Here is a 25,567-nt window from a genome sequence, read left to right on the forward strand (position 1 = left end):
TCAGGCTGTAAATTTTCCAAACTTTTATGCTGTTTCCCTTTTAAAACTGAATGCTTTAAACAGCACCCAAGTCACCTCTTGAATTCTTTGCTGCTTAGAAATTTTTCCTGCCCGATACCCTAAATCATCTATCTCAAGTTCAAAGTTCTACAGATCTCTAGGGCAGGGGCAAAATGCTACCAGTCTCTTTGCTAAAACATAGCAAGAGTCACCTTTACTCCAGTTCCCAACAAGTTTCCCATCTCCATCTGAGACCACCTCTACCTGCATTTCATTGTCCATATCATTATCCACATTTTGGTCAAAGCCATTCAACAAGTCTCTAGGAAGTTCCAAACTTTCCTACATTTTTCTGTCTTCTTCTGAGCCATCCAAACTGTTCCAACCTCTGCCTGTTACCCAATTCCAAAGTCTCTTCCACATTTTCGGGTATCTTTTCAACAGTACCCCACTCTACTGGTACCAATTGACTGTATTAGTCCGTTTTCACACTGCTGATAAAGACATACCTGAGACTGGGAAGAAAAATAGGTTTAATGGACTTACAGTTCCACGTGGCTGGGGAGGCCTCACAATCATGGTGGAAGGCAAAAGGCACTTCTTACATGGCAGAGGCAAGAGAGAATGAGAGAGAAGCGAAAGTGGAAACCCCTTATAAAACCATCAGATCTTGTGAGATTTATTACTACCACGAGAACAGTATGAGGGAAACTGCCCCCATGATTCAATTATCTCCCTTTGTGTCCCTCCCACAACATGTGGGAATGGAGCTACAATGAGATTTGGGTGGGGACACAGAGCCAAACCATATCACCATCCTACCACCTTGGCCTCCCAAAATGCTGGGATTGCAGGCGTGAGGCACCACACCTGGCCCAAACCCAGTTCTCCCATTGGCTATAGGACTTCACTTCTGGAAGCTTTGGTCCCTTTGCCAGTGAAATGGAAATACTAGTGGTCAATCATTCTCATGTTTAATGAGCTCACAAATATGAAGTGCCCAGTTAATTTTAGTGTTCTTCATGCCTTCTGTATCTGAGACTCTCCGAATCTCCTGTCAATCTGTTAAAACTTACTTTGAGCACCATTGTGTTTGCAGAGGAGAGCTATCATAATCCCGCAATTTTTTTTTATATATGAGTAAAATCTTAAAGCAGAGCAAGTAGTTTTAAAAAGCATTCAAAGCAAAACCTTATAAAAGGAAGATAATTTTTTTAAGCCTGTCTCAGAATGTTCAACTTAGATTCAATTACTTGTAGCAATAATTAATAGCTATTAATAAATGAAGCTGGCTTTCTAGAAGTAACAAAGCCAGAGCAGGACATGAGCTAATGGCTGCTCTTGGCTCTTAAATCTCTGCCAAGAAGAAGGGGGAGCCTGCCAAGGAATGTTGGGGGGAATTATCAGGCTTGTGGGTTTGCCAGGGCAGAATTAGCCAGGCTATAATGTGTGCGGGTGGGTTGGAGGGTGCTGTGCAGATGGGAAGATGGCTGGAAACAAGGCAGGATGGGAGGAGGTGGGAGGCTGCAGGGGAGGGCTTGAAGGACTGTGGGAAATAGGGGCCGTGGTTGTGATGGAAAGTGGAGGGGCACTGGGACCAGGAATTGGGCCCTGGAGTTACACATGAGCCTTGCTTATAAGGTCCAAATTCAGTCTCAGAGCTGAAAAAGGCCTCAAGGTTAGGGTGGCTCTAACTTCTCATACAGATTAAAAACTGAGGCCCTAAGGTGTTTGGACTGGCCAAGGACACACATGTTTAATAAAGAAAGAGCCTCATTTTATATGGCTGGCTTTGTAGGAGTCATCCTCAGAGATGGAAGTCCACCGTCATGTTTTGGCCAAAGTAGAATAGATGTCCAGCAAATGCTGAGCTCATCTTGCAGAAGTCCCAGAGCAATGCCAGCTGCTTGTCCACCAATGTTCCACAGAGAGGGTCTCACACACAGACACACACCACCACAGTCTTTCTTTTGGAATTTGGGGATTGTGGGAATTGAAGCTCACTGTTCTAGCTTTTTAAAATATTTTTGTTGCTACTGCAACAAGTGTTTACAATATTTATTATAATAAAATATTAACACTGATATGAACCTCACACCAGTTTATGGAAATGACTCAGTCTCCCTGGTCCTCTGTGCTGAGAAAGGGGCATGTCACTGGATGCCTGTGACCAGCCTGGATGTCTGAAAAACACACCTCCTGACCACCCCATCGGATAGTCTCTCAGGAAGAAGTGCCCTCTCCCCTGTTGACTTACACTTAGAGCCACTGGGGCTTCAGCTGGAGGGCTGGGGTTGGAGGCTGTACCTGGATGACCATCCCCTGCCCACTCCTGGGCTCCTCCTCTGGGTGGAGCCTCCCCGTCTACACTCTTCCCTGCAAGGAGAGAGCCTAGCAGTGGGGAGAAGGTGGCCGGTGGGTTTTGCTGGAAAAGAGGTGCCAATTATAGCCTTTATTAGGCTCACACCCGCCGTCTCGCTGCCTTTCGACTGCTCCAGACCACACACACACTCAGTTTTCCTGCACTGGGATGGCAGACCTGTGTGGTCCTGCCGGCTCACTTATAATAAATCTGTGAGCTTAATAAAAGGCATCACTTCTATCTTTTGATCTCTCTTGAGTTACTCATTAGCTCTGGGTAACGCACTTCTTGACTGACAGGCCCTTCGCAGGGAAAACCCAGGTTTGGTGATTCTTCAAACAAAAAATGATGTGTGTGTGTGTGTGTGTGTGTGTGTTGGGCATGGGGCACGCTGTGATTTGTGGAGAAGGAAAAGGGAAGGAGGAGCTTGGCCATCTCAGAAGATGTCTAGTGCAATCCCCAGAGGGGAATGAGCTTCCCCAGGACCTGCTGCAGCTGGTGGAGGGCTCAGGGCCCTCAGGGTGTTGGGCCTTTGTGGGCCTCATCTGTTCCAGTCCTTCCTGCTCTTCTTCACAATCCTTCTCAGGACTCCGTTCTTCCATGAAAGCTCTCTGTTTATTCTCTGCCAGTTCCAAGTCTTCGCCTTAATCCAATCTGCTTTTACTATAAATATACTAAGGCCACTTTCTTGTGTAACCTTTTGCCTATAAATTCCTTGAAGTCACCAATATTCTATTTTCTTTCCTACTCTTTGGCCCTCCTCAAGTCAGCCACACCAGCCATTTGTGGGCGTTGGCTGCCCTTCCTCTGGGTGAAACACTGGCCTTAGGTTTTTTCTGAGTCTTCACAACAGCACTGTGAAGTGAGGATAGCTGAGGGAAACTGAGGCTCAGAGAATTTAGGCAACTTCCCTGAGGTCACACAGATAATAGACAATGGATCAGGGACCCCATCCTAGGGCTGCCTGAATCCACAGGCCCTGCTTATACCCACATTGCCTCTAACTACCCACACTGGGCCCTTCTTGTGAGCTGGTCCCTGCCTTTTGCACTCCTTCTCCACCCAAGCTCAATGTCGAGGTGAAATTCCCAGTGTTCCTGTCTCCCTTGGACTCACATCGTGCCCACTTTCTCCCGATGACTTCACCTTGGGCCGCAGGCTGCTTGGGAAACCACAGCCACTTGGAGAGTCGCAGGGAGGATGCCAGACTCAATATCGACTCACTGTGTGTTGGCGTTTCAGCTGACAAAACAAAACTACCAGGCCAGCCGTCCTTGGTCCTCCCCACCACACAGACACAGCCTTCTTCACAGCCACCCCCACGTGAAACCGCAGGCTCAGGGGCCGCAGCAGAGGCAGCACTGCCGGTTGGCTAAGGGTGCAGCCTCAGCAGTCAGCTGAGGTGGGGTTAGCGTCTGTTTGACCTTAAGCAAGTTACCCAGCTGCTCTCTTCAGCCTCTTCCCATATAAAAGGAAGATAATAATAGAGCTCACTTCATGTACGTGTTAAATGAGATTACTCATGCAAAAGAGCCTGGCATCCAGGAAAATCTTTTGCTTAAAGATTAAGTATGATTAGGGTTATAGGTTGAATTGCATCGCCAAAAATGATACATCGAAGCCTTAACCCCCAGGACCTGTGACTGTCACTTTACTTGGAAGTAGGGTCTTTGCAGATGTAACCAAGTTAAGTAAGGTCATTAGGGTGGGCCCTAAACCAATATGACTGGTGTCCTTATAAGAAGACAGAAATTCAGACACAGAGAGGAAAACACCATGTGAAGACACAGACGCAGAGGTGAGACAGCCACGTGAAGATGGAGACAGAAACTGGAGTTGCACTGCCGCAGCCAAGGAACTCCTGGGGCCATCAGAAGCTGGAAGAGGCAAGGAAGAACTCTCCTCTAGAGGTTTCGGAGGGATCGTGGCCCTGCCGACACCTTGATTTCAGACTTCTGGCCTCCAGCCTGTGAGAGAATAAGTTTCTCTTGTTTTAAGTCACCAAGTCTGTGGTACATACAGCAGCCCTAGAAAACTAATGTGGTTAGTATTAAAAAGATCATTAGTACAGGAGCCCCAAGACCTCATAGTTTTGACTTTGTTTCAATTAGTTGTGTGCCCTTGGACAAATTATAGAGGCATAGGCTATAAGAATTGGAAAAGACCTTATGGCCAGGTGAAGAAACCGAGGCCCACAGAGGGTGGTGACTAGTGCCTCACCCCACTGAACCTCAGTTACTTCATCTGTAAACACGAGATAAATATGCCTACCCTGTCTGCTTCACCAAGCTGTGCTTGAGAAGTCAAGAAATCACTTAGGCAGACCAGTTGCCATCATGGTCATGGCAACACACAGACTACTTTCTGCCTTCAGACCAGCACCATGGTCAGTTTCCCAGGACCCTGGTTACTTCTGAAGAAGGTGCCAGGCCTAGGATGAGCTGCTAGAAGCAGATGAGATCAACAGCTCACAAACTGGGCAAATGTGGAACAGACTTGCCACCTGAGAGACATTGTGGATGGCACGGGTTGGCATCCACAAACAAGGGCTTGGTCTCCTAGGGAAGAATATTGATGAATCAGGACACCTGGGTCCTGCACCTGGTGTTGCTGCCCAACTCACTGTACATTCTCGGCCAAGTCCCTTACCCTCTCTGGGCCTTCCCTTGCCTGTTTATAAAATGTAGAGCTGGGACCTGCAGTCAGGTTGGCATGACTTCAGTCTCTGATCTTAACCACCATTGTATACTGTCAAAGAGATGAAGAGATTTGCCATTCCTGGGGGTACAGGGCATAAGTAGCATATATGTGTCCTGAAATCATACAGCTAACAGGTTCAGGAGGTCATCTGGTTCAATGTGCCAGGTGATAACTCATAGGCAGATATTTATATCACTTCTGGATGTTCCAGTGATGTTTGCCTCACTCCCCTTGAGGATGCTCATTCTGTTGGTTTGTAAATAGTCTTCCTTATATAGGAAATGATGAATATAAAGATTAAAAATTTATACAATTCTTATTTTATAAAATGCTTCGTTTCTGGGTTTCTTTGTTTGTTTTTCTTAGCCTATATGACTTTGGGCAAATCACCTTGCCTTGCTTAAACTAATGTGGAGACATTGTGGAGTTGGTGCAAAGGGGAAGAAGGGTAAGGCTGTGGAAACTGTCAGCATCCCTGGATCATGGCAGGTGCTCAAGAAACATAGGTTTTTTTCCTCCCTTAGGCTGATCTGGAGCTAGGAGATTACACCTACTCTGTGCTTCTGTCAGCGCTGAAGACAACGTTCAAGTGGTTGCCAAACTCTTAGCATTCATATCACATTCCTCCTCATCCTCATTTTCTTCTTCGTCATCATAACTAACAACTGCAGCAGCATCAACCTCCTCAGCAGCACCAACATCCTCCTCCTCATCATCTTTATCAACATCATCCTCACCAATGTCATCATCTTCTAACATTATTCTCTTTGTTATCATTGTCACACCATACACTTGAATTAATACTAGAATTTACCATGTGTATTAGGATTCTCTGGAGGGACAGAACTAATAGGATAGATATATATTTAAAGGGAAGTTTATTAAGTATTAACTCACAGGATTTCAAGGTCTCACAATAGGTCATCTGCAAGCTAAGGAGAAAAAAAAAAAAAAAAAAAAAAAAAAAGCCAGTCTGAGTCCCAAAACTGAAGAACTTGGAGTCCAGTGTTCAAGGGCAGGAAGCTTCCAGGACAGGAGAAAGATGTAGGCTGGGAGGCTAGGCCAGTCTAGTCTTTTCACTTTTTTCTGCCTGCTTTATATTTGCTGGCAGCTGATTAGATGGTGCCCATCCAGATTAAGGGTGGGTCTGCCTTTCCCAGGCCATTGACTCAAATGTTAATCTCCTTTGGCAACACCCTCACAGACATACCCAGGATCAATACTTTGCATCCTTCAATCTAATCAAGTTGACACTCAGTATTAACCATAACAAGTCTACCCCTTGTCAACTTGAACCCATACACATCTCTTGAGATCATACATAATCTTTAAATTAATACAATAATAAAGTCATAATTATGCCTAACATAATACAACTATCCTTCTTACAACCAGAAATGTGCCAATCCCCAACCCAAATGCTATTACACAAAGTTAACAATACTTAAGTGTTGATATAAAGTCAATAAATCTTATGTCACATGATAAAGGAAAAAGGAAATAAAATGAAGATATTTTCTTAGTATAAGTGTATACATACACAAACATTTTTTGTTGTTGTTGTTTTTGTTTTTTTTGTTTTTTTTTGAGATGGAGTCTCACTCTGTCAGCCAGGCTGGAGTGCAGTGGTGTGATCATGGCTCACTGCAAGCTCCGCCTCCCGGGTTCACGCCATTCTCCTGCCTCAGCCTCCCGAGTAACTGGGACCACAGGTGCCTGCCACCAAGCCCGGCTAATTTTTTTGTGTTTTTAGTAGAGACAGGGTTTCACCATGTTAGCCAGGATGGTCTCGATCTCCTGACCTCATGATCTGCCCATCTCAGCCTCCCAAAGTGCTGGGATTACAGGTGTGAGCCACCGTGCCTGGCCTACAAACATGTTTTTAACAAAAGAAGGAGGAAATGCTCATGACAATTGCAGTCCTCATTTCTGCAACTGGTCACATGGTCATAGCTGGTATTGATGATTACCTTCTTCTACTACACATTCTGTATTCCCTTTGCCTTCAGCAAGCACCTCAGCAGGTGGTGGGTTTTTTATTGGTGGAGTGACAGAAAACTTCATTCCTGAAGGGCCTGGGCAATTTGTAGTCCTGCTTGGATTGGGCCGTTGTAGTTTCCCATTGACCTGAACCACAGGGCATAGTAATACTAAGAGATGCCCCAGTGGATCTCCTGTGTTCCATGCATACTCTTTCTTACTTCCATTGTGGAATAGTAGACTGATTTCATCTTGATAGTCCAGGTAAATAACCCGGACTGTAACTCCCTTCTTAGCCTGCTGATTTAAAGGTAGGAGAAGCCCAAAGTGTCCAGGTGGCAATCTTAATTTCCAGTTTAAGGGAATTGTTGTTGGGTCTCCTGGTGGCAGCATTCCTCCCTCTGAAAATAAGACGTCTAGGCCAGCAGAATGTAATGTAGTGGGAACAGGAAGCAAAAATTTTGCTGGTGGATCACTAGGGGTGATGGTGAGTGATGCCACTTCCACTTCCACCTCTTGGTTCCTGGACCCGTGAATCCCGGCTATGGGAGAGACAGTACCATATATTGGATGCTGCTTCAGAGCATACATGGCCTTCTGAAGAACTTTGCCCCAGCCCTGCAAAGTATTATCACCTAGTTGGCATTGCAATTGTGACTTTACAAGGCCATTTCACCCTTCTATCAATTCAGCTGCTTCAGGATGATGAGGAACATGGTAAGACCAGAGACTTCCATGAGCATGAGCCCACTGCTGCCCTTCTTTAGCCATAAAATTAGTGCCTTGGTCAGAGGAAATGCTGTGTGGAATATCATGATGGTGGATAAAGCATTCCATGAGTCCACGGATGGTAGTCTTGGTAGAAGCATCGTGTGCAGGATAGGCAAACCCATTTCCAGAGTAAGTGTCTATTTCAGTGAGGACAAACCTCTGTCCTTTCCATGATGGAAGAGACCCAATGTAATCAACCTGCCACCAAGGAGCTGGCTGATCACCCTGAGGAATGGTGCCATATCGAGGGCTCACTGTTGGTCTCTGCTGCTGGCAAATTAGGCACTCAGCAGTAGCTGTAGCCAGGTCATCCTTGGTGAATGGAAGTCCATGTTGCTGAGCCCATATGTAATCTCCATCCCTGCCACAATGGCCACTTTGTTCATGGGCCCATTGGGCAATAACAGGAGTGGCTGGGGAAAGAGGCTGAGTGGTGTCTACAGAACGGGTCATCCTACCCTCTTGATTATTAAAATCCTCCTCTGCTGAGGTCACCCGTTGGTGAGCACTCACATAGGATGCAAATATCTTCACAGTTTTTGACCACTCAGAGAGGATCTTCCACAGACCTCTTCTCCAAATTTCTTTGTCACCAACTTTCCAATCATGCTTCTTCCAAGTCCCTGACCATCCAGCCAAACCATTGGCTACAGCCCATGAATCAGTATATAATCACACATCTGGAAATTTCTCTTTCCATGCAAAGTGCACAGCAGGTGCACCACTTGAAGTTCTGCCCACTGGGAAGATTGCCCTTCACTGCTCTTTTTCAGGGATGTCCTAGAAAGGGACTGTAGTGCTGCAGCTGTCCACTTTTGGGTGGTGCCTGCATATCATGCAGAACCATCTGTGAACCAGGCCCTAGCCTTCTCTACCTCTGTCAACTGATCATAGGGAACTCGTCATGAGGCCATTGGTGCAGGCTCGGGGAGAGAAGCAGGGTGGCAGGAGTGGAGACCATGGGCATTTGAGCCACTTCCTCTTGTAACTTACTGGGCCTTCAGGACCTGCTCGAGCTCAATCACGTTTATACCACTTCCAGTTGATGATGGAATGCTGGTGTGCATGACCCACTTTATGGCTAGATGGGTCAGAAAGCACCCAGTTCATAATAAGCAGTTCAGGTCACATGGTGACTTGATGACCAATCATCAAACATTCAGTTTCCACCAAAGCCCAGTAACAGTCCAAGAGCCGTCTCTCAAAAGGAGAGTAGCTATCTGCAGAAGATGGCAGGGCCTTGTTCCAAAATCCTAGAGGTTTCTGCTGTGATTCACCTGTGGGGGCCTGCCAAAGGCTCCAAACAGTATTCCTATCTGCCACTGACACCTCAAGTGCCTTTGGATCTGCTGGGTCATATGGCCCAAATGGCAGAGCAGCTTGCACAATAGCCTGGACCTGTTGCAGAGCCTTCTCCTGTTCTGGACCCCACTCAAAACTGGCAGATTTTGGGTCACTCAATAAATAGGCTACAGTAACACACCCAAATAAGGAATGTGTTGCCTCCAAATTCCAAATAGGCCCACTAGGCATTGTGCCCCTTTCTTGGTTGTAGGAGGGGCCAAATGCAGCAACTTATCCTTCATCTTAAAAGGAATTTCTTAACAGGCCCCACACCACTGGTCCCCTAGAAATTTTACTGAGGTAGAAGTTCCCTGAATTTTAGTCGGATTTATTTCCCATCCTCTGGAATGCAAATGTCTCACCAATAAGTCCAGTGTGTTTGCTACTTCTTGCTCACTGGATCCAATCAGCATAATGTCATCAATGTAATGGACCACCGTGATATCTTGCAGAAGCAAAAAGCGATCAGGTTATCTCTGAAGGAGATTATGACACAAAGCCAGACAGTTGATACAAATTGCTTCTGGTGGGCCTTATGGACAGGAATGGAGAAAAAGGCATTGGTCAAGTCAATGGCTGCATACCAGGTACAAGGAGATGTGTTAATTTGCTCAAGCAATGAAACCACATCTGGTACAACAGCTGCAATTGGAGTCATCACTTGTGCCACTGTCATTCTCCAAGATCTATTTGTCTTCTGCACAGGCCAAATGGGAGAGTTGAACGGGGATGTGGTGGGAATCACCATCCCTGCATCTTTCAAGTCCCTGATGGTGGCACTAACCTCTACAATCCCTCCAGGATTGCAATATTGTTTTTGATTTACTATTTTTCTAGGTAGAGGCAACTCTAATGGCTTCCATTTGGCCTTTCCCACCATAATAGTGCTCACCCTACCAGTCAGAGAGACCATGTGGGGGTTCTTCCAGCTGCTAAGTATGTCTATGCCAATTATGCATTCTGGCACTGGGGAAATGACCACAGGATGAGTCCGGGGGCCCACTGGACCCACTGTAAGTTGGACCTGAGTAAAAACTCCATTAATTACCTGACCTCCATAAGACCCTACTTTAACTGGGGAACCACAATGACGTTTTGGGTCCACTGGAATCAACATCAGCTCAGAGCCAGTGTCCAGTAGTCCCTGAAATGTCTGATCATTTCCCTTTCCCCACTGCACAGTTACCCTGGTAAAAGGCCTGAGGTCTCCTTGGGGAAGGATGGGAGAATGATTAACAGCATAAATTGTTGGTAGGGTAGTGGGGTCCTTCCTTAAGGGGACCTGGCCTCCCCTTTGTTCAAGGATTTCTGGGTCTGTAAACTGGCTCAAGTCTGGAAATTGAAGGAATGTGATTCTCTGTTTTTATAATTCAAATTAGTCTTTTGTCCATTCGACCTAGAAGTTTTCTGTTTACATAACTTAAATAGGAATGCAGTAGGCTTCCTATCAATTTCACTTCTAGAAACACTGTGATTAATTAACCAATGCCGGAGCTCTATACAAGTCAGACTATACTGATTGCTGCTTTGCCTCTGCTGTCCACTACCTTAGGTACGTCCACCTTGCCTTTGATGGTTGAGTGCTGCCACTTTGTTTCTGCCATCTCGGATCCAATTATTCCAATTGCATTTAAATTTTGTAGTTGAGTGACTGTGTTTCCCACTGTTAGATCTGACATACAGAGAAGAGCCATTACAGGGCTCTTCAAAGATGCAGGTGCTGCCCTCACAAATCTATTTTGCAAGGCACTGGTCAAGTGTATATCTTCTGGACCCTCCTAGCTGGGATGAGTAAGTCTAATGTGACTAATCCACTCCAATGTCCCACTCTCCCTAAGTCTTTGGATCTCTTCCTCTATATTAAAACAAGGGAGATCAGGCATTTCCAGCTTGTGCATAGTAGGCCATCTTTTAATCCATACTTCAGCTCATCAAGCAAATAAACTATTAGAAACTTTTTTAACTCCCTGAGCTGCAACATTAAATGCAGAGTCCCTACTTAGTAGGCCCAAATCAGTAAATTCAGCCAGCTCCAGCTCTATGTTCCTTCCACCATTATCCCACACCCTTAACATCCATTCCCATGCCTGTTCTCCAGATTTCTGCTTATATAAATTAGAAAACTCAAGCGCACCTCTTCATGGGTCACACTCTCAACCTCACCTCTAGGAGTCCACCAGGACTTTAGTCTAGTTATAAATCTAAAAGCAAACAAGAGTGTTGGGGGTGGCTCCTGAGGAGAACCTACATTATCTTGCCTGGCAGCTGCCTCAGGGAAGGCCATCACTGTTGCCTCAGGCAGCGCAGGGTTTATCTCCTCAGACAAAGGTGGAAAGGCTGATGGCAGCATGGGTGAGGGAGTGGATGTTGCCACTTCTGGGGATGCGGAAGCTGTTTCATCTGACAAAAAAAGTTTCATCAGAGTTTACAAACTCAGTATCCCCAGCTTCATCAGGGTCCTCCCACATGTGGGTTCCCATCCTTTTCCAATCAGTGCCCTCACTCTAACAGTAGACACTTGGCAAGGCTGTGCATGCACTTTTCATTGCAGGTCAGCCACTCGCATGATAAGAGCTTGTGTCTGTTTTCCCACAATTTCAGTTCTTTCTCTACATTAGATAAGACCCTCACTCAGGGCAATTTTAGCAGATTTGAGGCTCAGTATGTTTCTGATGCTGGGGGTTAGAATCCCTGAGTTCATCATTTTCTTTCATCACTTTGTCCACTGAACTTAGGAGCAACCAACCAGCTTCACTATGTTCTTGGGTCTCCACATATGGCCAAAGGTATTATGTACAGAGTCACTAAACTCCTTGGCTCTCACAAGCAGTGAATCAGGAGTGTCAAATGCATTTATTTTGCATAACTCTCTAAACAGTTCATGCCAAGGACTATAAGTGTTCTCCATACTATTAGTAGAGTCCTTAGCATTTTTGGTTCTAATCATACTAAGCAGCCAGCTCCAGAAACCCCAAAACCAATGAAAGAACTTTATCCTTAATATTCTGTTCCTCTAGAACCACTTCCAATACCAAAATCTGTATTAGTCAGGGTTCTCTAGAGGGACAGAACTAATAGGATAGATAGATAGATAGATAGATAGATAGATAGATAGATAGAGAGATAAAGATATAGATGGGAAGTTTATTAAATATTAGCCTACAAGATAACAAGGTCCCACAATAGGCCACATGCAAGCTGAGGAGCAAAAAAACCAGTCTGAATCCCAAAACTGAAGAGCTTGGAGTCCGATGATCAAGGGCAGGAAACACCCACTACAGAAGAAAGATGTAGGCTGGGAGGCTGGCCAGTTTAGTCTTTTTACCTTTTTTTCTGCCTGCTTTATATGCACTGGCAGCTGATTAGATGGTGCCCACCCAGATTAAGGGTGGGTCTTCGTCTCCCTGCCCACTGACTCAAATGTTAATCTCCTTTGGCAACACCCTCACAGACATACCCAGGATCAATACTTTGCATCCTTCAATCCAATCAAGTTGACACTCAGTATTAACCATCATACCATGTATTCCCATAAGTGTGCCAGTCAATCCTTCAACAACTCAATGAACTAAATATTATTTTTATTTTATAGATGGTGAAGTTGAATCTCAGAGAACCAAAGTGACTCAGGTTCACAGAGCTGTAAGCTTCAAAAGCAGGAGCCTAACCTAGGTTTTTAGTAGGCATATCATCCAGCCAGCTCAGGTTACACATGGCTGAGGTAGGAACCTGCAAGTGTTCTTCAGTGAAGTTTGATATACTCCATCATACCTCATGAATCTGACTTTTCAAACCTTAAGGAAAGATCTTATGCTTGAATATGTGTGTGTGTGTGTGTGTGTGAGAGAGAGAGAGAGAGACAACGTGCATATCCCTGGAAACCTCTGGAGCTTTCCTTCTGCCAAGCAGACTTGGGATTTAGCCCACACCTGCAAGATTTGGATGTCTTTTGTCCCCTGAGAGTCTCACTCTGCCTGGCTAATCCAGGCAGAGCTTCCTGCTACCTCCTTACAGGACGCAGTTCAGACCAGAATATTAATGGAGATTACAGCAACGAGAAGAATAGATTTGTGTGGGGAGCGAGCTGCCTGGCAGAGAAGCTAGGTACCCAGGTAAAGGCCTTCCATGGATGATCTTGAAGCATTCACTGGAAGCAGGATGGGATGTAGTGGGCTCTTCCCGGAGATGCCTAGAACTAACCCATGTCCTGAACTGTGTCTAGGACAAATCTGCCCACACCCTTGTTTTTCTAGATAGATGATGTGCATGCATCTTTTTTCCTTCTGCATGTCATATTCTACCCAATATAATAGGGTGCAGCCCAGTACATGTACAGCCCAGTTTGACTAGGATAGTTAGGCTCGCATCTTTTGTCCTGATACCTCATCCAGTTTGCCACTGGTCACCATCAAAACTGTCTCTATTTAGACATTAACTATAGTACATTCTTCCAAGGTTGGACATCAAAGAAGACAGGTGACAAGGACCATCAAATGAGAGGTTTGTCGTGTGGCTCAGTTGGAAGAGCACTAGACTCAGAAGCAGAGGTCTTAAATTTATCACTTAAGTGGTAAACTGTACCACTTTCTGCCTAGGTAGGACTCAGTTGTCTCATCTGTAAAATGGGCATGATTGCATCCACTTCAGAGTTGTCAAATGTGAATGGCCTTAGTAAGCTCTGTTCTGTTCTCTGCAGCCATTCCTTTTAATGATTTGTTTTACTTTCATTTTTTCAGTTTCAAGTCAGCCAGTTTTTCTTCAAGGTAGTTAACATCTGGTCCCATGGAATCAGTGCGGATGTTGGGCCAGGGTCAGGGAGCTGTGAGAATCTAGTTATGCTTGGAAAAATCCAGCCCATCTCTCAGTGCTGCAACAGCTGGAGCAGCCATGCCCCAGGAACTGCTAACTGGAGAGAGAGATTTGAAAGATCTGGAAGATTATAAAAAGCACTTACTCGTTGGAGGTTTAGGAAATTGGAGCCAAAAAAGCAGAAAGTGGTATTGGGAGGTGGATTAACTACAATAAAGGGCTGAATTTGTGCAGGGGAGGAAAGGATTGAAGTCAGCCCTGCAAAGCCATGCCCCTGGGGAAGCTGGCTCACAGTGGTCTCTCTAACCTGGTTACTGAGCGCAGCCCTACTCACCAAGTCCTATGTTGGTGAGTTGGACATGGTGGACATGGTGTGTCCAATGCAGAAGACACTGCCAACCTTTGCTCTGGCTGTTTCCTTTTCTTGGCAAGCCGCAGTTCTCCCCACCATGTGAATGCAGCCACTTTTCAACAGCCAACTAAAGACTGTTGATGTTTCCAGCTTTTCCTTGACTCCACCTGTTCCAAGAAGTATGAATTGCTCCATTCTCATTGCTTTACTCTAAGCTAATCGTTTTTGCAAATGTTGCCATGTTTTATAAGAGACTCTCTGTATCTGTCTTCCTCCATCCACTGTGAGCTCTGAGAGGACAGACACTCTCTCCACCAATCCCCACAACCCCAATGCCTCCAAGAGTGACCTTGGTCAAGTTAACGTCGCAGAGACTCTTTAACTGGACCCAAGACATTTTGATCCTCCTGTGCTGGATATTGTTTAAAGGTGGCCTGCATTTGTTCCTACCCCCTTCTATGCACTCCAGTGTATTGCAGAGGCTAGAAGCCTGAGAGCTACATTTCCCCAACTCCCTTGCCATCAAGGTCAAGGTTCTGCCAATGGCCACATTTGCAAGAGATTTGGCAGCTTTAGCAGATGGGAGTTTTATGGTGGCCAGCGATATTTCCCGTGCTCTGCCTGTCATCTGTGCTAGCAGCAGCAGGTTCCTGCAGCCTTCTGACCTCTGGATTGCAACTTCCCAGGGAGCCTGACCACGAGTCTAGTGGTGGCCCCTGACTCCACCCCTTTACTCTAAGTACCTCATTCCCTGCAATACACTCTCTTTTTGAAATATCTAAAGTGTTTTTATTTTTCTGCACTGAATCTAGATGATACAACATTATACTGACCTGAAACTATGTGAACTCTGGGTTTATAAACAGAAAATTTTAAAAATAGAATTATACTAATATTAAAACATTTTCACCAAGAGAATATTTTTGGGATCAAATCTCATTAAGTCAATATAATTTCTAGATTGATTTTCTATATGGCACAGTTATATACCTCCCTCTCCCATTTTCATTTTTATTTTATGGAAAATTTTTTATCAGGATTGTGTTTTCTTCTCTTTTTGCTGTAAAACTTAATGAAAGATTCAGTTATCAAAGGGGGTTTTATTTTTGTCAAATTCAATAATACTTATCCTATCTTCTAACATTGTGATTTTTATTTTGTGGTTTTATGTCTGCCAAATCTAATTTTCCTAGTGAGATCCTGTAATTCTCAATTTTGCTGAGAAAATTTAATTATTCTGTCAATTTTTAATCCATAACAAATTTTACCATATACAGCTTTAGCTATTGACAGTTTAATTAGACGTTGAATATTTTTACACAGCCCAATTTTTCTTAGATCAAGTTTTTACAGCTTTGATGTTTCCCACAAGATATGACTCTTCAGTTTTTCTCTCTGCCACATTTCACTGTGCACCATTTTAGCTGGTATCAAATTCCTTTCTTGGTTATTATTTGTACAGGTCAATTCTAACAGTAATTGTCACTATAAATTAATTATATAAAGATCGATTCTTCCCATTGGTTTTTAATTGAAGCAAATATCATCAGAAGGACAAAGATAGAGGATGTGTATGCATAATAAAATTTCTTCTTTTGTTTCTTTCAACTATAAAACCTACTTGTTTTGACAAATTAAACAACACACAAAATACTTAGCATATTCAAAGCATAAACTCAATAACTACTAGTAATTATTATACTAATTCCAAAGATTTGTGAGCTAAATTGAACTGTTAACACTGTGAGATGGGTATCATTATTATAATCTCATTTTACATCTAAGGAATCAGAGTGGATTGGTGGCTGGCCATGCCAATCCAGGCCATGGGCTCAGGCCTTCTGTGAGTGGATGCCAGGCCCTTTCTCCTACTCTATATAGCTCTGCAGGGAAGAGAATGTTTCTGCCCCAAAAGGAAACAGCTCAGCTCTGGGACACATCAAGTGGATACAGGTGTGATATGCATGCCAAGTTATTGTAGAAATTCCACCAGAACATTGGCAAGGGCAGGCTAGGATAGATCTACCCACTGGAAAACAGAGTAAATGTGACAAAACACCAAGCCAACCCCAGAAAGTTCAGGCACCAGGCAGAACTCACGAAACAAAGACCACTGAAGGGGGCCAATGACACCTCAGAAACCCCAAGAGCTTTGGGCAAAAGGGACCAGAAAACAGCCTGATTGTACCAGAGATAATGAGACCCCTGCTACCCATCACCCAGTGCCCAGCTGGCTATCATGGTTTGAAAGAAAGGCAGGGCAAGAGAGGGAAACAGCAGCTCATTCTGAACATTGAGTGGCTCTAGGCCAGGGCCAGGGCTACACGTTAGTTCGCTGTTGCAGCTATAAGAAATTATCACAAATTTAGTGGCTTAAATGATAAAAACATATTATATTACAGTTCTGGAGATCAGATGTCTAAAATGAGCCTCACTAGGCTAAACCCAAGGTGTCAGCAGGGCTGCTCCTTATGGAAGCTCTAGGGGAGATTCCGTTTCCTGGATGTTTCCTATTTCTAGAGGCTGCCCACACTCTTTAGCTTCCTTCAGCAACTCGAGGCTGAGTCCTTTTCCTGCTGTCATCTCTTTGGTTCTCCCTTCCGATTTTCTTTTCCACTTTCAAGGACTTTTGTGATTAGACTGGGTGCATTTGGATAATCCAGGATAATCTTCCTATTTTAAGATAATCTAATTAGTAACCTTAATTCCATCTGCAACCTTAATTCCATTTTGCCATCTAACCTAACATGTTCACTGGTTCTGGGGATTATTAACACAGAGACATCTTTGGGGCCCATTATTCTGTTACCACAGGCTGACAGAAGTCAACCAGGGTAAAAGTAAGGGCATGAGAGGCCAGATCACTATAGAAAACTGATCACAACCTACATTACATTCTAGTTATTGGGCAAATTCCTGGGAGATGGTATGATGCAGCTTTGGTATCAGACAGAAGTGGATTCGAAGTCTGGCTTTAACACTTAATGACTGGTTAACAGCCACACTGTGATATTTCCTCATTTGTAGAGTGGTGATGTTAATACCTAAGTCACATATTTTTAGCAAGAATTCAACAAGACATCATGTATGAAAATGCCTAATGTATTCCAAATATGCTTAATGTCCTTCTACCATTGCTCACTTTATAAGATGCAGCTTTTGTTTCCTTCCTAACATTCATTTATTTGGCAAATATATATGGAACATGAACTATGTGCTGAGTACCATATAAGGTGCTGCAGGAGAGGCAGTACATGGACTCTATCCACCTTCAAAAACACAACAGATGGTAGAGGTGGACAACAGGCCAGGCAAGAGGCTGCAGCAGAGAACTTAGAGGAGGATGGCAGGGTTTTTGCTTCTTCCAAGATCCTCAAGATTCATACTTCACTGGGCAGGGACTGAGGGAGTCCAAAATCACACAGCAAGAGCATAAATGGGAAAGACCAGATTTTAAGAGCATAGAATTTGAATTCAGACCTGGTTTTAAAAATAAACTTTTATTATTTAAAGTTCCAAATACTAACAACAGAAGAAAATATAAAACTGGGTTGTCTAATTCAGTAACCACTAGCCACATATGGTTATTGAGCATTTGAAATATGACTAGTTCAAATTGAGATACGCTGTAAGTGTAAAATATCCATCAATTTCAAATACAGCATAAAAGAGAATGTAAAATATCTCATTAGTAATTTTTATAGTAATTATTTTGGATATGTTTGGTTTAAAATATTATAATTAATTATACCTTTTATTTCTTTTTTAATATGAATACTAGAACATTTTTAAATTACATACATGGCGCATATATTTGTATTGAATTAAGCTGGTGTAGAATAAAGGATCTCCAGTTTGAACAATTACTCAGCTTCCATAATTACCAACTTCTGAACACTCTTATTCAATCTACATCCCCACCAGCCTCTGCCTCCACTGAAGTAAATCCCAGACATCATATTATATTGTATGTAAATATTTCAGTATGTATCTTTAAAAACATAATTTTATTATTACACCTAAAAAAACTAATAATAATTCTTTAATACTATTCTTTAATATATTATTATTTAATAATATTATTATTTTTATTATTTTATTATTATTTAATATTATTCTTTAATGTTATTAAATATTAATCTTTAATATTATTAATTATTATTAATTAATATTTAATATTATTAAATATTATTCTTTAATATTATTAATTATTATTAATTAATATTTAATATTATTAAATATTATTCTTTAATATTATTGAATAGCAATGTCAGGTTCCAGACAAGATGTAATAGACACATTTCTTGCTATGTCTATGTGTAATAGACACATTTCTTTCTATTCCTCCAAGTACAGCTAAAAACTCTGGACATAATTGAAAGGACAAATATAAGAAGACTCTGAAAGGTGGAAAAAAGAGCTGACTAGGAGCCTCAAGACTTGAGGAATGACATGGTGGCAAGTTCCTGGATTTTTTTTATTCCTTCATCTTTTGTATATTATGGCTTTTACAACCTAGAAATACAAAAAGGTGTAGACAAAATAATCCTCAAGAAAATACTGTTCTCTTTAGGCAAAGGATAAGAAAAGGGGCAGCCTAGCAGATAAAAAACATTTTTGAAGTTATTCACTCTACTCCATCCAAACACCATGGAAAAATGAGGCATCTACCAATTGCAGAAGTCAAATAAGGAGCCTAGGCTTTGGTTCCTGCCCAATGGTAACAAGGTTCCTCTTCTACTCATGGTGTCAGCAAAGGCTGAGTAGGAAACCTGGACTTCTGCATTATTTGGTGGTAATTAAGTGGCATCCTGCTTTACCCTGCTGGTTCAGTGTCAGCAGAGGCCTGCTAGAATAGAGTGTTTAAATAATTGCCAGAGTTTCATAAAATCCAGCATGTCTAGGATACAGTAGAAAAACACCCCTTATACCAAGAACCAGAAATACATCAATTTAAATGAGAAAAGGCAAGCAAAAAGCACCAATATGGAGATGGCACAGACACTGGAATCATCTAACAAGGATTTTAAATACAGATATCATAAAAATGCTCCAACAAGCAATTACAAACACACTTGCAGCAAATGAAAAACTGGAATGCCCCAGCAAGGAAATAGAAGATACAAAGAAGAATAAAATGAACATTTTAGAACTGAAAAAAAAAAACTGAAAGAAAAACTCAATAGATTAATTCAATAGCAGAATGGCAGTGACAGGAAAGAATCAGTAAACCTGAAGATAAATCAAAATAAATTCCCCAGTCTGAATAACAGTGAGAAAATAGACTAAAAAAGAACATAGCCTCAGGAATCTGTTGGAAAATAACAAAAGATCTAACATTTCTGTCATTGGAGTCTTAGAAGGAAAAAAGAAAGTGTGGAAGTGAAAAATAAGAAATTATGGCTGAAATTGTCCTAAAATTTTAAATTAAATGGAGTAAACCCCAAACAGGAAAACCCAACAAAATACATACTAAAACACATTATAGTGAAACTTATGAAAACTAATGACAAAAAAAAGATCTTGAAAGCCATAAGAGAGAAATGACACCTTGCTAGAGGAGAAAAAAATTGAATGACAGCAGATTTTCTCATTCAAAATCATAGAAGCCAGAAGGAAGTGGCACAACATTTTTCAAATGCTAGAAGATAAGAACTGCTAACTCAGAAGTCTACGGCCAGCAAAAATATCCTCAAGGAATGGAACAAAAATCAAGGCATTGTCAGATGGAGAAAAACTAAGAGAATTCGTCACCAAAACACCTACTCTATGAGAAAAGCTATAGGAAGTTCTCTAAGCAGAAAGGAGAGGATGAAAGAAGAAATCTTAGACCATCAAGAAAGAAGAAAGAATAATAGGGAAAAAGTTAAAATGTAGGTAAATATAATAAATGTTTCTTCTCCTCTTGAGCTTTCTAAATTATGTTTGATGGTTGAATTAAAATTGAAACACTGTGTGACATATTTCTCAACATAGAGGAAATATATAAGACAATTATAAATGGAGGAGGGTATGGAAGCTCAATGGAGGTAATATTTTTACATTTCACATTAAGTGATAAAATGTTTCACCGGTAGACTATAATGTTACATATGTATATGTAATACCTAGAGCAACCACTATTTTTAAAAAACTATGCAAAAACGTATATTCAAAAACACTATTAAAAATGTTTAAGTAGGCTGGTTTGATGGTAGTGGGATATCAGAACTTATTAACATTAGTGTCATTAAAGTTGGTATACAACCTCCCACTGCTAAATTTGACTGGCTTGAAAAAAATGCTCATGCAATCCACAGAAATGCAGGAAAGGGGAAATAGAACAATGGAAAACAGAGGCAATAAACAAAAATAATAAATAATAATTTATTATTATTTATAATAAAATGTCATATATCAGCCTTATATCAGCAGATAATAAAATGTCATATATCAGCCTTAATATATCAATAATTACATTAAATATTAATGGTCTGAATACACTAAGTAAAAGTCAGAGGTTGGCACAGTGGATAAAAAAGTGTGACTCGACTATAAACTATATGCAAGGAACTCACTTCAAATATAACAATATAGACAGGTTAAAAGTAAAATGGTACAAAAATATACCATGCAAAAATTAATCAAAGGAGAGTAAGAGTGATAATATTACTATAAAATAAAGTAGGCTTTGGAGCAAATCAAATTACCAGAGACGAAGAGGAATGTAACATAATTAAAGGGTCAGTCCACGAAGAAGACATAGCAATCTTAAATGTGTATGCACCAAACAACAGTGCATGAAAATATATAAAGCAAAACCTGATAGAATGGAAAGGAGAAATAGACAAACCCACAACTCCTAATGGACTTCACCACCCTTTTCTCAGCAATTGATACCACTACTAGACAGAAAATCATCAAGGATACTGAGTTCGACATCACCGACAACCAAAAAGATCTAACTGGCAATTACAGAACACTCCACCAAGATAAAATCTATGGTTCTAGATTTTGGTGAATGTCATTTACTCTGGGCTTGGTGCCCTGCATAATAGAAGTCCCTTAATAAAATATGTACAAAAGTACAGATGATTTTTAGTAACTTCTGATTTTTTTAGATGATTATTTTACTTGTCCTCTGTGGCTATAAGAAAACTGTGCCCCAACCAGTATGCTGAGAACTCAGTGCCTTGAACAGTGCCTAGCACAGACATAAAAAATTGTTGGTTATGATTTGTCCTTCTCAAAAACCCTCACAATGTGGCAGAGGAGACTTTATTACTATGATTGTCCAGATGTGGAAAATGAGAGAAGCGTTGAAAGTTTTTTCACCATTCACCTCAGCATCCACCATTTTGCAAATCAGTGTGTTTTCACAGACCTCTCATTGTAAATTTTGGACTGGCCAAAGAAATTGGGTGCTAATTGTCCATTATTTCTGGCAAAGAGTGACTTAACTGCATGTTCATGTTTGTCATCTGACCCCTTCATTGTTGTCATCTCATAAGGACACTGCCTCTAGCTTGGCAGTCTCTTTTTTTAACTAAAATAGTTACCAAATCAGTTAACTACAGCAACAGAATCAGAAATTCAAAAGCAGATCAATATAAGTCACCCAAACTAAAACATAAAAGGAAAAAACAGTGCATGAGAAAGAAAAAGCTGAAAGTTTTGTCCCAAATTTTTAACTAAATTGAATGCTCCATATTTATTTTTGCACCTTCAAAGACACCCCCTCCTCAATGGCTGCAATACCTCAGTGGATGTAAGTCCCATTTGAAAGCATGTCCTGTATTATATTAAGGTCCTTTCTGATGCTGAGGTTTCACCATCAGGTCCTGGAATCACCTGGTAGAGAAACATACTTTTCAGTCTACCGTCCATTTTGACAGAAATGTGTGTGAAGGGAGGTCATTTTGGGCTTGGTTAGTTTCCGTTCTCTTGTTCTTGTTTTTCTCTTAGGATAAGGAAGGGGCACACAGGAAAGAGTTCAGACAGGGAGAGCTCTGTTCAATTCTTATTCATGATCGTGTAAGGTTATAATTCAGATCACCCAGCACAGGAGTTCTCGAAGGCTGGCCTATGACAAAAATGTGTGGCCCAGCCATCTCCCAGCAGCTTCCTTGTGGCTCCTGTTTCCTTTCCATTCTTGCATTTTCCATTTTGCCTTTTGCCCTGAGACCAAGCTGGGGGAGAGTAGCTCCCTGTCAGGAAGTGACTGCAGGCCAATGCCTGGGCTGACCCCCGGGGAGTCGTAATCCACCTCTCCCCAAGAGGCAAACCAAAGACTTCTGATCCTGTCACCCGTGACTGAGGCCAACATGCACATTCCTGCTCCCAGAGTCACCAGCCCAGCCTATATCCTCATCAAAACTGACAGGGAAGTGGAAAAAGACAAAGAAAGAAGAAAAAAAGCATTCACTAGGGAGGCAGCTTAGGATAGAGAGCAGGGGCGACCTATCATACCCCAGGCAGTATTCTAAGCCTGTTAGGGTGTATGAATAGTTCTCATTTAATACCACAACAGTCCTACAAATGGTACTGTTATTCACATTTCACAATTAATAATAACATTCTAAGATTTATTAAATGCTCATTGTGTGTCAAGCATTATGCTAAGTGCTTTATGTGCATTACCTCATTTAATTTCAAAATCTCCTATGAGGTAGGTGCTATGATAATCCCCAATTCACAGATGAGGAAACCTAGGCACAGAAAATCTATGGAACTTTCCCAGTCACATAGCTAGTGAGCAGAGAAATCATGATCTGAATCCAGGCCCTCTGGCTCCAGATCTTTTGTTTTTAACCACCTTTCTCCAACTGCTTTCATATATGAGGGAAACTAAGGCTCAGAGAGCAAAGTCATTTGTTCATAGTCACACCCAGCTCAGCTGCCCACAAAACTCAAATTAAAACACAAGTCTGATGCAAACACACAGGCTTAAGTGGTTCCAAGATGTATAAAGGGAGGAACCCAACATTTATTGCGTAAGTTTCTACTATGGCCCAAGCACTGGGCCCAGCACTGTTGCATAAATGTTTAATTTAATCTCCAACCATGGGAAATAGACAATAGGACCCACATTTTTTGAATAAAGATTCTGAGGCTCTGAAAAGCCCAGACCACAGCACACTCAGATGTTGAGTCTTCTGTCCTCCAAGCTGCACTTTGCTCCACAACTACTCAATTGCATCCTCAGGCATGGGTGAGACATGGGACAGGCTCCTACTGTGCTCCTGCTCTGGTAAGAGTGAACTCCCTGCCTTCCAGGCAGCCAGCATTTGGAAGGATTTCCCAAATCAGCAGCCCACCTAAGGCCCACTAATTGCATTGGCTGTGATAGTGAGCACCATGGCAGGCCATGAAGAAAGGGGTTTGGGAATAGTGAGGCCTTTTCATGTCCCTCAATTGGACTCTGGATCAATGTAATCCAAGGACATAGTGCTGGCCCAAGGAAAAGAAGTGTCTCTGCTAAAGCAAAGGTGGTATAATCCCCAGTTTGAGGCAGAGATAAGACTTCACAGTGATTAAGTTTCGTTGGACCTGGAGGCAGAAGACCAGCACTTTCAGCTCTGTCTCTATCTCTTTACTAGTGGTGAGACCTCAGTCAAGGGGTCATTTACCATTATTTGGCTCATCTTTGGAAAAGTGATCAAGTGATACTAATCTGAGCTCACACCTGTACATATGGGACCTTAGACAGGGTAACATATCTTCACCATGACTCAGTATCCTCACCTGTAAATCGACAGAATTACACCCACTTCACCTGCCTCCAAGTCCACACCCTCAGTGCCTTGGTTAAGGTAGATGTCTTCACTTCTTACCTGGGTTTCAGCAATGGCTTCCTGACAGGTCTTCCTGTCTCTTGGCTGGCCTGGATGGCTTTTCCACATCCTCTCCTAGCCAAGCTCACCATCTGTTATGAGTTTTATTGTATCCCCAAAAAAATATATGAAGTCCTAACCTCTAGCACCTATACACATGACCTTGTATAGAGTCTTTGCAGGAGTGATCAAGTTAAGATGAGGTCATTAGGGTGGGATCTAATCCAATATGACTGTATCCTGAAAAGAACAGGAAACCTCCATATAAAGAGAGGCAAACAGGAGCGAGGCTGCAGAAGAAGACATTGGAGTGAGGCAGCTGCAAGTCAAGGGACAGCAGGGATGGACAGTCACCACCAGATGCTTGGAAGACTCAAGGAACGATTCTACCGAGAAGCTCAGAGGTGGCATGGTCCTCCCAACACCTTGATTTCAGACTTCTGGTCTACAGAACTATGAGTGAATACATTTCTCTTGTTTTAAGCCATTCAGTTGTGGTACTTAGTTATAGCAGCCCTAGGAAACAAACACACCTCCTCCTTTACAATTGGGCATAGTCCCCTCCTCCAGGAAGCTGCTCCTGCACCAGCCTGCCCAACACTCACGCTGCCACCACCATGCCAATACCGTGCTCCCACATCACCTGTGCATGCCACCTCCCGCATTCACCCCAAAGTATTGGGATGGACGATTCACTTGTCTGTCCCCTCCACTGATGGGGTGGGGGGTGTGAGTACTTCCACATGGGACACAGCAGACTTTCTGTGAAAGCAAGGAACATGACTTCCCTCCTTCTTCCATTCATTCATTTAAAAACTAGCTTTTGAGCACCTATTACCCACCAAGCACTGTTCCAGGCCTGAGGGATATGTCATTGAATTGGACACAAAATATCTCTACCTTCAAGGAGTTTTCTGTTCCCAAGGGCTGGGAGAGACAATTTGTTTAACACGTTAAACAAATAAATGGACAATTTCAGATAGTGACAAATGCTATAGAGGAATGTAATGGGCAAGAGAAGGAGCGGTCCTGGAGAATGGAGAGGAGAGGGGAAAGGTTGAGGTGCCCTCACAATGGGTGGTCATCAAAGGCCTCTGCAGGGCAGTGAGGGAGGCCAAGACCATAATGAGAGTCAGCCACACTCTGGGGCGAGTCTGCCTTCCTCAGGACACGCTACGTGAAGTTTGGGAGGGTGTCTGTGGCGCTTGTCGTTTTGTTACCATCTTCTGTGATTTATAGCGCTGAACCCTACCTCGAGTAGGTGCTCAACAAAACAATGTTTTGTTGAGGGACTGTCTGAAGGAGGGTGTTATGAGAAGAGTCAGAAACTGCAGAAAGGGCCTAGTATACTGTAGGTATTCCATAAATGTTCTCCTGCCCCTTTCCCAACATTGTTGGCAGCACAGGTAAACTTGGAGCCCATTGGTTCTATACAAT

This window comes from Pongo abelii, chromosome 12, assembly GCF_028885655.2.
Source record: "Pongo abelii isolate AG06213 chromosome 12, NHGRI_mPonAbe1-v2.0_pri, whole genome shotgun sequence".
Lineage (NCBI taxonomy): Eukaryota > Metazoa > Chordata > Mammalia > Primates > Hominidae > Pongo > Pongo abelii.